Source organism: Embiotoca jacksoni, unplaced genomic scaffold (assembly GCF_022577435.1).
Source record: "Embiotoca jacksoni isolate LCO1_2020_lvr unplaced genomic scaffold, fEmbJac1.0.p SCAF_5, whole genome shotgun sequence".
NCBI lineage: Eukaryota > Metazoa > Chordata > Actinopteri > Embiotocidae > Embiotoca > Embiotoca jacksoni.
This window is the reverse complement of record NW_027185403.1, coordinates 22,601,561-22,613,759: the sequence shown is the minus strand read 5'-3', so window position 1 is coordinate 22,613,759 and position 12,199 is coordinate 22,601,561.

The window sequence follows — 12,199 nt, the reverse complement described above, 5'->3', positions numbered from 1 at the left end:
GAAAACTCTCACCACTCACCTTCGGGTTCCTGCTCACTCAGTTCAGATGGAGACCCGTTTGGAGCTGCACACCAGCTTCCCTCTGGACTGCAGTTAAAAGGCTCCTCTTACCCCTTCATCCAATCAATCTGCTATGTCTAACAATAAACACCTGGAACTGCTTCACTGCCTCCATAGTGTGTCTGCATTTGGGTAATTAGACCTAATCTAATGGGTTTCACATCGATAACTGTACGTGTTTCCACATGGGAATCTGAATGGGTTTCACTATACACCATGGACATATTCCAAAACTACATTTCACACGTGCAAAATCGCATGTATGGGGTCACGTGATTGTGTGGTTTTGCACACATGAAATTCATTTGTTGTTTTTTTTCTAAAGGGAAATCAAAAACCAGAAAGTTTGTTTGTCTATCCACAAACAATTCCTATTAACTATGTAACATTTTCATCTTAAATAAAGCTCTTTAATTTGAAGGGTTTTTAGAGTAGAAAGTACAACATTTTCCTTTGAAATGTAACAAAGTAGAGATTAATGTGACATTAAATTTGAAATATTTGAGTATTAGTAGAGTTAGTATTGTACTGAGTGTAGTTTATTAGATAGCGTTAACTTCACCTGTCTCTCTTCTGCCCGCTCCGTGTGCGTGGACGTCGCTGAGCTCGGCCTTTTGCTAAACACACAGAGCAAAGGAGGAGAGAGAAACTAATGCAATGACAGCAAAACACAGTGGAGACTCACACACAGCTGAAATAAAATGCACAAAAATATGATAAATAACATCAAAATACTTTTATGTCGTTGACCAATGAGTGCTGATTGTAAACGTTCAAATGAAGCAATATATTCCCCATAAATGACGTGTGTCTGTGACGAAAGCAGCTGCAAAATCTGTTTTTGTTTGGGCATCAGTGCCATCGTGTACATGCACAGTGACTTGGCTGGTGAAGGAGGAACTACAGGAGGTTTCAGCTTTGATTTCTCGTCTCCACTTCTGGGTAGTCGGGGGACGTGCTCTAGATGCCGGTCAGAAACAAAACAAAACCTTTTTCTCGTCACTTGTACTGCGAAGAATTATGTTTACAACAGCAAAAATGGCATCCCAATATATGAGGATGTTACGGACGAGGAAACCTTTTTAGTGTTTTAGCTGACTGAAATTCTGTTGAATTTATTCGGATCAGCTAAAGAAACGCAGCGAGACCAGCACCTTCTGTCAAAAAAAATAAACAATATTTGTTTAAAATACTTAATATTGGTATAGTAATCTGTCCTCGTCTACTTCTTCTTGAAGTTACTTAAATAAATTGCTTATTTACCATATTTGGATGCATTTTAAATGTAATTAAAGAGAGAGGGAGATGTCTGAAGTGAGGAATATGTTTACTGTAACTCCCACCGCTGAGCAGGGAGGCGTTTGTGCTGAGAAATGGTAAAATGGTCAATATCAATTATCTAATGCTACTGTGCCAGGTAGATCTACAGCAGCAGCTGGAGTCTGGACAACAAGCACCGGCTTCACCCGACACACCCAGGCAGAGCAGCTGCAGCTGTGCTCACGAGCTTTTTCAAATGAGTAATGAATAAATGGCATAATGTGTTACATCATCACTCTAATCAATAGGATCTGAAGAGGCGATCCCTTAACTTGCAGCGCGTTATAACTGGACCAACACCACGACTGCTAATTTACATTTGAAGGAATGTAAAGCATGCTGTGAGGTCATGCAAATCTTATTGCAAGGTGACGCAAAAGTAGTCCTCAAACAATTCCAGCTGTGACCTTTCGGGGTCTCTGTGGTTGTTGAGCTCCGGGCGGTGACGACTCACTGATGTGGTCCGTGACTTTTTCTCTCTCCGCGACCCACCAGAAAACTTCCCTCTCTGTTCGCAGTACATTACAACCATACTGCTACTGGTGAAGTGCTGCCGGTTTATGAGGGTTAAAGAAAGCCTGAGGTTGCGACACACAGCCCTGTGCACACATGTTATGTAATAATATTAGTAACATCCACCATATTTATACAGTATGTGAAGTTTGACTGAACTTTTTAACCCAAAACTTTCCTAAAACAGGAAATAGCACACCAACGAGGCATCTGGCCATCGCGTTAAAATGCATTGTTCTTCACGTGTGTGCGTTTTTTGAGCTGCCTGTGGCACGCCAGGTGTGTGACTAACCAGCAACGGCAACACAAAATAAAATCCAGCTTCTCACTCATCATTTATTGATACAACACAGTCAGGAGGATGCTGTTCATCAGTGGTCAAACAGAATCCATCACATGCAGAAAAACAACATGAATTTCACACGTGCAAAAAGTCACGAGATCACGTGGCTTTGGAAAATGTCCATGGTGTAATATGTGCAGCCCACATAGATTCCCATGTGCTTTCACATATTTCCCCCATGTTAGCAAATATTGAAACATGTAGTAAACATGTGTCATACATGTGATCCATGTGGAAAGCATTGAACACTTTTTTTCTGTAAGGGATCTCAGCTACAACAAAAACAAGCACACATCATTAACCCTCTTTTTACTTCTGTGTGCACCTGAACAAGGATCTTCACATGATGTCCCATTTAAAAAAAACAACCGACCAGCTTTGTGTCTCAAAAGGTTCAGTTTATGGAAATCTACATTTTATGGGCCATCCATTAAGTGTATAAGTATATGCATCACCAGACTCCTGCAGCTCATCTGTAAACTGTGCTGAGACCATGAAAAGCCCTCTCACTGTTTAATGATCATTACTGGCCATAAAGAGCTGGGCTCAATCACAGGGCCAGCAGATTCACTGCCTACTGATAAAGAGTAATCCAATGCATTATTGGCTCCATTTGACCAGGCTGTCTCTGGGAGAATCAGGAAACCAAAGCGAACACCTTGGGGACTCCTGAGCTCTGCACGTCATAGTATCATATTCCTTTTTTCTGTTTTAAGTCTTTTTTTCATGTCACTCATGGAGATGTAGGTTGTAGAAAATAAAGCTTGAGTTGTTTTCAAATGAATGTCTTTCTAAAACAAGAGACACTTCCCTAAAGTCCTGCTGATTTCCTAAATAATTGGTAAATGTCTGCAGCAAGGTGCTTCAAACTCACCTCACATCTTCTGCCTGCAGATACATTCAGAAAGTGGTCGACACAATAATGCATATGGTTGTCAGTGAAAGCAAGTCATAACTTTAGCACCAAGATTGTCACTATAGCCTATTTATTCTCGACATTTTCAATTTATTGTCGAAATGCAAAATAAAAGTAATCTTCCTCCTCTAATTATTTTTCTCAATGTGGCACTAACGCTCTGTCACAGAAATCAGCTCTAACAGTGAATGTGTGAATGTAGAGGAGTGAGTAGGTGTGTCACCATCTGTGGGGTCACTTTATATATAAAGAAATGTTAAAAGGATTTTACGCCTAATTTGTAGAAATCTGGTCAATTGATAAAATCAATATGTGAGAAAGTGCAGTGGAAACAAATTTAGTAAATTAATTATGACATACTTGAAGCTTCGGTTCTACTGCGGAGATGGAAAATAGACAAAGAATTCAGATCTGTGTGATGAGACTGTGACCTTCCTCACAATAATGAAACAAAAAGAAATGTTCTCATTCACTGTTTCAGCTTTGACCGGAGCTCTTTCAGGAATATTCTCTTCTTCTGCGATGACTTACAAGACCTGACTGGAGAATCTGTCCCACCAGCTGTTCATGAACGAAGAAATTTCTGATACTAACATGGATAAAATCTGGCATTTATTCACAATTTCTGCGACAATCTTTTTTAAATTTGTTAAAAATCTGTGTAACATCTGGATGGATACCCAGATAGTCAAAAGATTAATGACATGTTCTGGTAAATGATGTAAAACAGTAGAAAATAGAGTGAATTAGCTAAAAGACGATATGGTCCAGGCTGACAACCTGGAGAAGCGTCCTGCCTCAGCAGCAGTCCTGTGGGATCAGGCTCCGGGCCGCAGCGGTCCGGTCCTGTTTGCGGACTGTGAGTGGGTGAGGTGGTCGGGCAGATGGTCGGCTGGACCAGCTGCTCCTGCAGGTGTTGGCCACCTGTTGGGTCCAGAGGTGTCCACAGGAACAGCCATGCCTCTGGGCTGTGGACAGAGGACACGGAAGCATGAAGAGACATTGTTGAGTTTGGCAGGAGGATGCACTGACCAACAGATGATCGTGGCAGGTAATACTTATAATAATTACCTTTATTATGTAGCACACTTCTAAAAGAAAATACGATGAATAAAAGCATAATGGACAAATAAAAAAACAACATTAAAGGCAAATATGGCGATAGCGGTAACACAACAACGATCTGACACAGGAGGGAAGGAGCACACAGACTTTATACACAAGAGGGCGCAGAGATAATTAAACACAGGTGGAGACAACCAGGGCAGCGGAAGGCAATCAGAGACAGGTGGGAAGACGAGAGGACAGGAAGTTAAGACAAACAGAAGTGAGGCGAGAAGGTGAGTTATCAAAATAAAACAGGAAGTGAACAGGAAACGTTGGGCAGATATGACAAAAATAAGAGGCCAAGCACTCCTGGAAAAAGTGTAGTTTAAACTGAAACTGTACACATCAGTTTGTGACAGGACCGTCTGTGCGTGCGCGTGCGTGTGTGTGTGTGTGTGTGTGTGTGTGTGTGTGTGTGTGTGTGTGTGTGTGTGTGTGTGTGTGTGTGCGTGCATGTGTGCGTGTGTGTATATACAGACCTGGTCATTGGAGAAGATGTTTGCAGCTAGTATTGAAGAGCTCATCACGTTTAAAAAGTCAGTGTCAGAAACTGCATCCACGAACATGGAATTTAATTTGGATGATATTTAACATTATTATTTGTACATTTTAGAAGTGTTAAAACCAAACACTGTGTTTTGGTTTTGAATATATTGTGGAAATGTTGTTGTTTTCATCTTTTCAGTGGACACATTGCACACTAATGAGTTTTTCATCGAGCAACATTTTCTCAGACTAACTAGGAAGTCAAATAATGAGAAAAAAGAGAAAAGAGTAATCTTTGCTTGGTGTTGTTTGTTCTCAGCTGTATTATTAATCATCTAATGCTGGTCTATAGGGTAACACACACACACACACACACATACATACTCATATCTTCAAATGCACTTTGAATGGTCCATTCACTGGTGGTCACACATGTGCACATTTCTAGTGTATCTGTGGAGGCTCGGAGAGCAACACTGACTTTCAAACATGGAAGGAAACCAGTCTCCTGCTGTTCCACACAAATCTCAGAGTCTTTACACGTGGCAAAATATTTCTATCGATATTCGGTGAAATAGTTTGTTATTTATTTTGTTTCCAAAAAATTTGGGACGCTGTGTGAAATGTAGATAAAAACAAAATGCAATGATTTAAGCAGCTGAAATCGTAAATCAGGCAAGAATGGGACAAAATTTCAATTAAAAATCTCCACAGACTGGTTTCCTCCGTTCCCCAACATTTACAGAGTGTTGTAAAAAGAAGTGCTACAAAACATTGGTAAACATGACGCTGTCACAACTTTTTTGAGACGTGTTGCTGGCATCAGATTTAAAAAGAGCATATATTTTTCATAAATCAATAAAAATGTTCTGTTTCAACACTTGATATGTTGTCTTTGGTCTATTTACAATTAGATTGGAGTTTAACATGATTTGCAAATCATTGTATTTTGTTTTTATTACATTGAACACAGAGTCCAAACTTTTTCGGGTTGTGTTTACTTTATAAAATGCGTTTTTACCTCACTGTGTAAAATATTAGGATTGTTTTGCTTGGCAGACAGTTATGTAATTGTTATGATGATGGTAATATATTTTACTGGTAAATATGATGATGATGCTGAGGTCAGATATCATTTGTTGCTGTGGTTGTGAATGAATTTTAAGTGGAAAAGTGCTACCAGTGGTCAAATTTGCAAGCATGAGACATGCTTGATAAAATATAAAGAATTGTATTAAAATGAATTCATGCAAATAGATGGTCATTAATTCCTGGAAGGACTGATTAACTCTGATGTCTGACTGGTCCTCTCCACATCTCAACCTCTTCATGAATATGGTAAAAGTGATTTAGATTTTGACTTGACTTGTCTCACAGACCGTTATCATTGCTCCTTATTATTCCCTGTACGTTGAGCAAACTCCAAATATGAGTAGGAAGCAGGGAGAAAGGAAAGCATGAGTGGACTGGGTGAACTGGGGCTGTGGTGGGTGATGGTTAAACGTATACTAATGCACAGTCCTCCCGATTCATTAATATAATTTTTTAAAAGGGAACATTATGCAAATCCTGCTCCAGATTAGATAGTGAAGCTGGTAATTTGGTCAGAAATATAATTCTATTCACATTAACGAGTCACCTCAGGCAAAACACTGTATTCCAACTTGGTTTAGTCTAATTATAGAGCAAACATTAAAACTCCATTTACGAGGCCTTGCCAGTTTTCTCAAGGCTGTGTTGTGGCCCGTAGTGCAGATAAACGCTGCGAGCTGCGAAGCCCACGCCACTTGTAGATGATTGCTCCTTCATTTGTTCTGCTGCTGATTTAAAACAATTTAGAAGAGTTCAGGCGAGTTCAGGCTAAAAGAAATGGTGACAAAAAAATCACCTCAAATCTGCATTCAGAGGACTTGTGAGTGTTCGTGACTATGACTTGGCTCTGCGAGCAAAGTTGTTTTTGACGCTGCCAAAGACATACTCGGCTCGATGTTTCAGACAGATGCTGTTTTAAAAGGTGGGAGGAGAGACTCGGTTCAGCCTGGTGGTGTGATGGTGAAGTGGCGTTGGGCAGTAAAACCTGCTCAGATCAACTCATCACAATTGAAGCTTGAGGACAACTTTGGTGGCCGAAGAGGCGCACACATAGAAAATCACTCAACACTTTCAGTCTGGCCAGCTTCAGTTTGTTGCTTTGTTTTCTTTTAAGGATTAATATACGCATCGAAATACATTTTAATGTTATTAAGGAACATTCATATGAATAAAAGCTTCCAGCAGTGACCTGGATCGCTCTATAGTCGCCATGTGGAGATTGTTCTGTTATTGTAAAGATCAGGCTGAAAAGCTTTTAGTCACAGAGTGAGCAGCACAAATAACAGATGATCATTAAAACATTTTAAAATAAGTTCACGCAACAATCTGTCTCCTGCAATTTCTCTAAATCAGTCCATTAATACGAAACCTGGCATTACCCATATTCAAATTTCGGCTGCATGTTGGGCGGTGAAGACAACCACTTTAAATACAGAATACTGAAGTGGTGCACAAAAATAAGCAAATAAACTATATAAATTAAAGGGCAGAAACATCAACATGATCTCCATCTACCTCAACCGGTTGTGGTGAGAGGGTACAAATAATATATTCAGACTCCATGTTTCAGCGATTCTGCTCACTAAAATGACAAAAAAATGTGTTGGTTACACCCATTCGTGTGTCCCTGGAGGTTGTGCTTGCATTTACACCCTATTTTAGGAAATTAAAGCCCAGTGGTTCCAGCGGCAGTAAAATATTCACGCGTGTTCCTTTTCACTTGGACTGTAGCTGTTCTCAGCTCTCAGCAGAGAAGGCTGGAGGACGCCGGGGGTGTCACCGATGAAGGATGGAGGATGGAGAGCGGATGTCACAGCTGATCCTGCCTGGCATTCATTGTGCTCAAACCCAAACAATGACTCCCTCCCTCTGCCACGAGACATTAAATACAGTAATTACCTGTCAGCTGCGCTGCAGCCAAGAACTGCAAGAAGGGCAGCAGATATGTCCGAGGCCACCTTCGATAACCAGAAGAATGACACTGTATCCATCCCATTACCTCGTGTCAATGCAGGCTGTTTGACAAGGATTTGGATTGAGCCGTGTTTACTGGAGATCACTGAGGGCTTAAGAAAAAATTCAGACTGGAAAAGAGAATAAACAAGCAGGAACGTTTCTGTAATTGAAATGTCAGCGACACTTTTCTTAAAGCAGAAGACTGACATGATGTCATAATCCTGACATGACATCATGTCATGAAGATGGAGGGGTCTTTATGAGTGTTTAGGTTTGGCATGTCTTTGTTATGATATCTTAATGAACTAACCGTATCTATTTTTAGTGTCGTGAACAATTTCCTTTACATCAATTACAGCGGAACGAGTTAGAGTTTGGTGATGTCAAGTTGTAAAGACGTTCAATTCAGTTCAATTTATATCTTGCTAGATGGCAACATAAGTCATCTCAGGACACTTTACAAAAATAGAAACTTTACAACATTATAGAGAGAAACCCAACCATTCAACAATTTCCACGTGAGTGACAGTGGGGAGGAAAAACTCCTTTTTAACAGGAAGAACTCAGACCTGGACTGGTTTCAGAGAGGGGAGAGCAGAGAGAGAAAAGAACAGCAGCGAAACAACAAAACAAACATAAAAAAGGAAGCTTTCACGCAAAGTATTGCTGCTTGTCTGTGTTTTTTCTAACCCTGTTGATGCATGAATATCATCTGACTAAACTTTGAGATCATAACTGGACAAACCAGGTGCTTTCAAACCTCTGCATGGTTGTGGGTTAATTGATCCTTAACCTGCAAGATCAGAAGTTGCAGGTTCTGGTGACATACATCTGCTTTGGTGGTTTACTAAGATAACATAGATTTGGGCTGCTCACCTCATGGAGTACTTTTAGAAACATGGCGTACACATGGATAGGATTTTAAAACTACGGTTTCCTGCAAGGAACAAACAGTAGGATTTTAAGTATCGTGAATTTGTACAGCTGCTGTCTTGGCTAGGTCTCCCTTGTAAAAGAGATTTTGATCTTAGTGGGACTTCCTTGTAAAATAAAGGTCAAATAAAAAATAAAATAAAATTTGCAGAGTTCTCAGCGGACAACAGTGACTCTAGTGGCTCCTTAAAGTCTGTCACATCCAAAGCCTGTCAGACAGCAACGTACTCCTCCACAGAGCCGAAAAACCACCAAGAGCACATGACTAGGAAACACGGTTACACTGGGTGACGTGTTCCTTGTGGGTGTAGCAGGATCTAGTTTGATGAGACCAATGTTTCGTAAGTCTGGTGATCTACTGTGAGAGCATCCCACCATCATCAGGGTCACAGGGGTTGTGAAGATGAAGGAGAGTTACAGATATTGTTATTTTGGATTGGGATCACAATGAGAATAAATAAACGTAGACAGCCTCTGTTTTTATGTCTCATGTCTCATGCAACCCTGTAGGAACTGTAATCCAGACCTGTTCCAGGCTTGTGGAAGCAGTAAATGTCTACAGTGTCTGCTGCTGATGAACCTGGACGCTGTCACATCGTCCCTCCTCAGAGCCCTCTGTGTTTACGCTCAATCACTTCCCATCTGCCTCTCTGTCACACACAACCGACAGGTGGGGGAGAAGATTCATCGAGCTCCCTTCAACCGATGAGGGGAAGTAATTTAGTCCATGTAACTCGCAGCGGTTAGGAAGCTAACAAGCTCCGAGCGCTGGAAGAGTGGCGATGACAGGCGCAGAATTTAAATTTCAGAGAAGTGTCAGGGATCGTATTTGTTTTAATTACTTCTTATATAATTGGCTGGTAGGTCGGCTTTAATTTAAGTGTAGATTCAACTTGTGACATCTTTACTGCAGGTGATTAGGACGAGGTCCAAAGGAAGGTGTGAAAACCCACCGAACTCATCTTCATTTTCACACAACAAAAAAAGATGGAACATTAACTTAGCTTTAAGAGTCAGTTTCTCTTCACCTACTGGCTAAAAACAGAGATGTTCAGGTACAAACACACCCTCACAAGGTGCTGATGTACCAGCTGTATCAAGTGTACACCTGTCTTACAACAGGAACCTCCATTGCACTCTGGTTGCTCAGCTGGCAGTGATGTGTACCATGATTGATAAATGTGCCGTTCCTCTCACGTCGCAGGTCATCTAAGCCATTAAAGTGGCTTTTCATTTATGTAATCAAATCAAGCAAGAACCCTTAAAAGAGACTCTAAAGCAGTCCTATCACCAGCTCTCACAGCGGTGTACTTTCACTTGGCTGTCCTGGTTCACTCTCAGCCTCCTCTGCAGCAGGCAGCTGTTTGCAGACAGACACAGAGAGAAACTGGTGAACATTTCAAATAAAACAGGAAATGTTTTACTCAAGAGTTAGAGACCAAACAGAAAAAAGAGCAGACGCAAACTGTAAGTACCGGTTAACACGAGAAACTTTAAGTAAACTTTAAGTAAACTTTAAACGTTAACTTCATTACAAACAAAATGCAACTAATTTATTGACACCACAACAGCAGTAACTCCTGGCTTCAGTCTGACCTTCAATCCAGCAGTCCAGCCGTAACTCAAGAAAAACGAAATTCTATTACTACAAACAGATGTTACATCTACATCTACAAACAGATGTTACAGATGTGGAGCATGATGGCGCAGAGGCAGCAGCTCGAAGCTTTTCCAGTTCCCCTTATGTGTTTTTTCGTTTGTCTGTTCACCAACGTTAGGTTTAGTCATGTGAATCCCTCCTACACCCAACAGGATCTTCTGGTCATTGGATTACTCACACAAAATAGGCCACAAACATTTCAGAAGTAGTCACCAATAAACAGCAGTGAGTCTACCTGCTGAGGATCCTCAGGAGCAACGAGCTTCAGGAGAAGCTGCTGGTGTCGGCTATCAAGCAGCCGACAAACCTCCTTCAGAGGGTCATCGATGCCGCCTCGAAGATCGTCTGCTCACTAGAGCAGCCAACATGCTGAAAGACCCCTCCAACCCTGGACAGGGTGTCTTCGACCTGCGACCCTCCGCTAGACGCTTCATGTCCATCACATCACAGACAAACAGACGTAAGACCAGCTGTTCTCCAGAGCCATGTGAGAACTGGACCTGTGTGACTGACAACTACAATACTTACAGGTACATTTACAGAAGTGTGCTCAGATGGTGCTGCACCTTTGTCAGAATATATTCCCAGCTGTACAACTGAAATTCTGCAAAATCCTCAAGTGCAATATCTCCTACTGTGTAATAGGTGACAGCAAATACATTTATTTCATATCATATTTCAATACATATCTTTCACTTGAAATTAGTTTTAAGTTTCTCTATTTTTTAATTGCTGTTTGTTATGTGTAAATGTACTAACTTCTGTTGCACTCTGCAACGACAATAAAGGGATCCATACTAAGTATTGATAGATGTTTCATATTTACCAAGTGAAATCAGTTTTATTAATATATTATATGATCACAAATTTGGGCTTCACAACTCATACACGTGCTTCATGTTTGGATGAGAGAAAACTGTGATAATAAGAGTAATAATCAGAGTGGCACATGGAGAGTTAATAGTTTCAAACTGATCTGCTTTCTGGTGATCGAAAATGTGTTTCCTGTATGTTTAGCTGGTAATACAATCTACTGAACAATAGAAATATAATGTGTCCTTTATTTTTTCATGCTGACACACCGTCAGGGACCACGTAGCTACATCGCACGCTGTAGACTGCAGATGTAAACACACACACACACACATTGATACACACTCCTAAATAGACTTGTGAGCAGATCCTGCTGTGGCCTGATCACAGCAGCCTCAACACAAGATCACACATGAATCACATCACATCAAGCCATCCGAACACACAGCAGCACACACAAGCACACCCAGAGGAGCACGCAGTACAAAGAAGCCTACAACACAGTACAGACGCACACAGATGGAGAAAAAATACCATCTTAGGAGGTTTACTGAAGGTTTACTGAAACTCACATTCACTTGTGTTTTTTGTAGCGTCTTTATGACACTATTTAGTTTTAAAATGAGAAGAAAAATCACTTCAAAATAGAGAAACAAGCAATTTCCAATATGAATTATGAAGTTAGTAACAGGTGTCTTCTGTTAAGTGATGTGATGTGATGTGATGTGTGTACAGTTAGAAAAAAAGGGTCTAAAAGAGAAGGACAGAGGTTCTACCCACAAACATGTGCTCCTGAAGAACCATGTTTTGTTTTTTTTTAAAGAAAGATTTTTCTTAATGGTTCTCTGTAAGATTAAAGGTCTAAAGATCTTTACACACCAGAGGCATGACGAATAAATGCATAAAAATGTAAAATACTAGATGGGGAATGTTTCGCATCATGCAAATTTGCAAAAGTTTTTCCCCAACAAAGCCAGCTCTGATGAAGCACTGAAAAGCA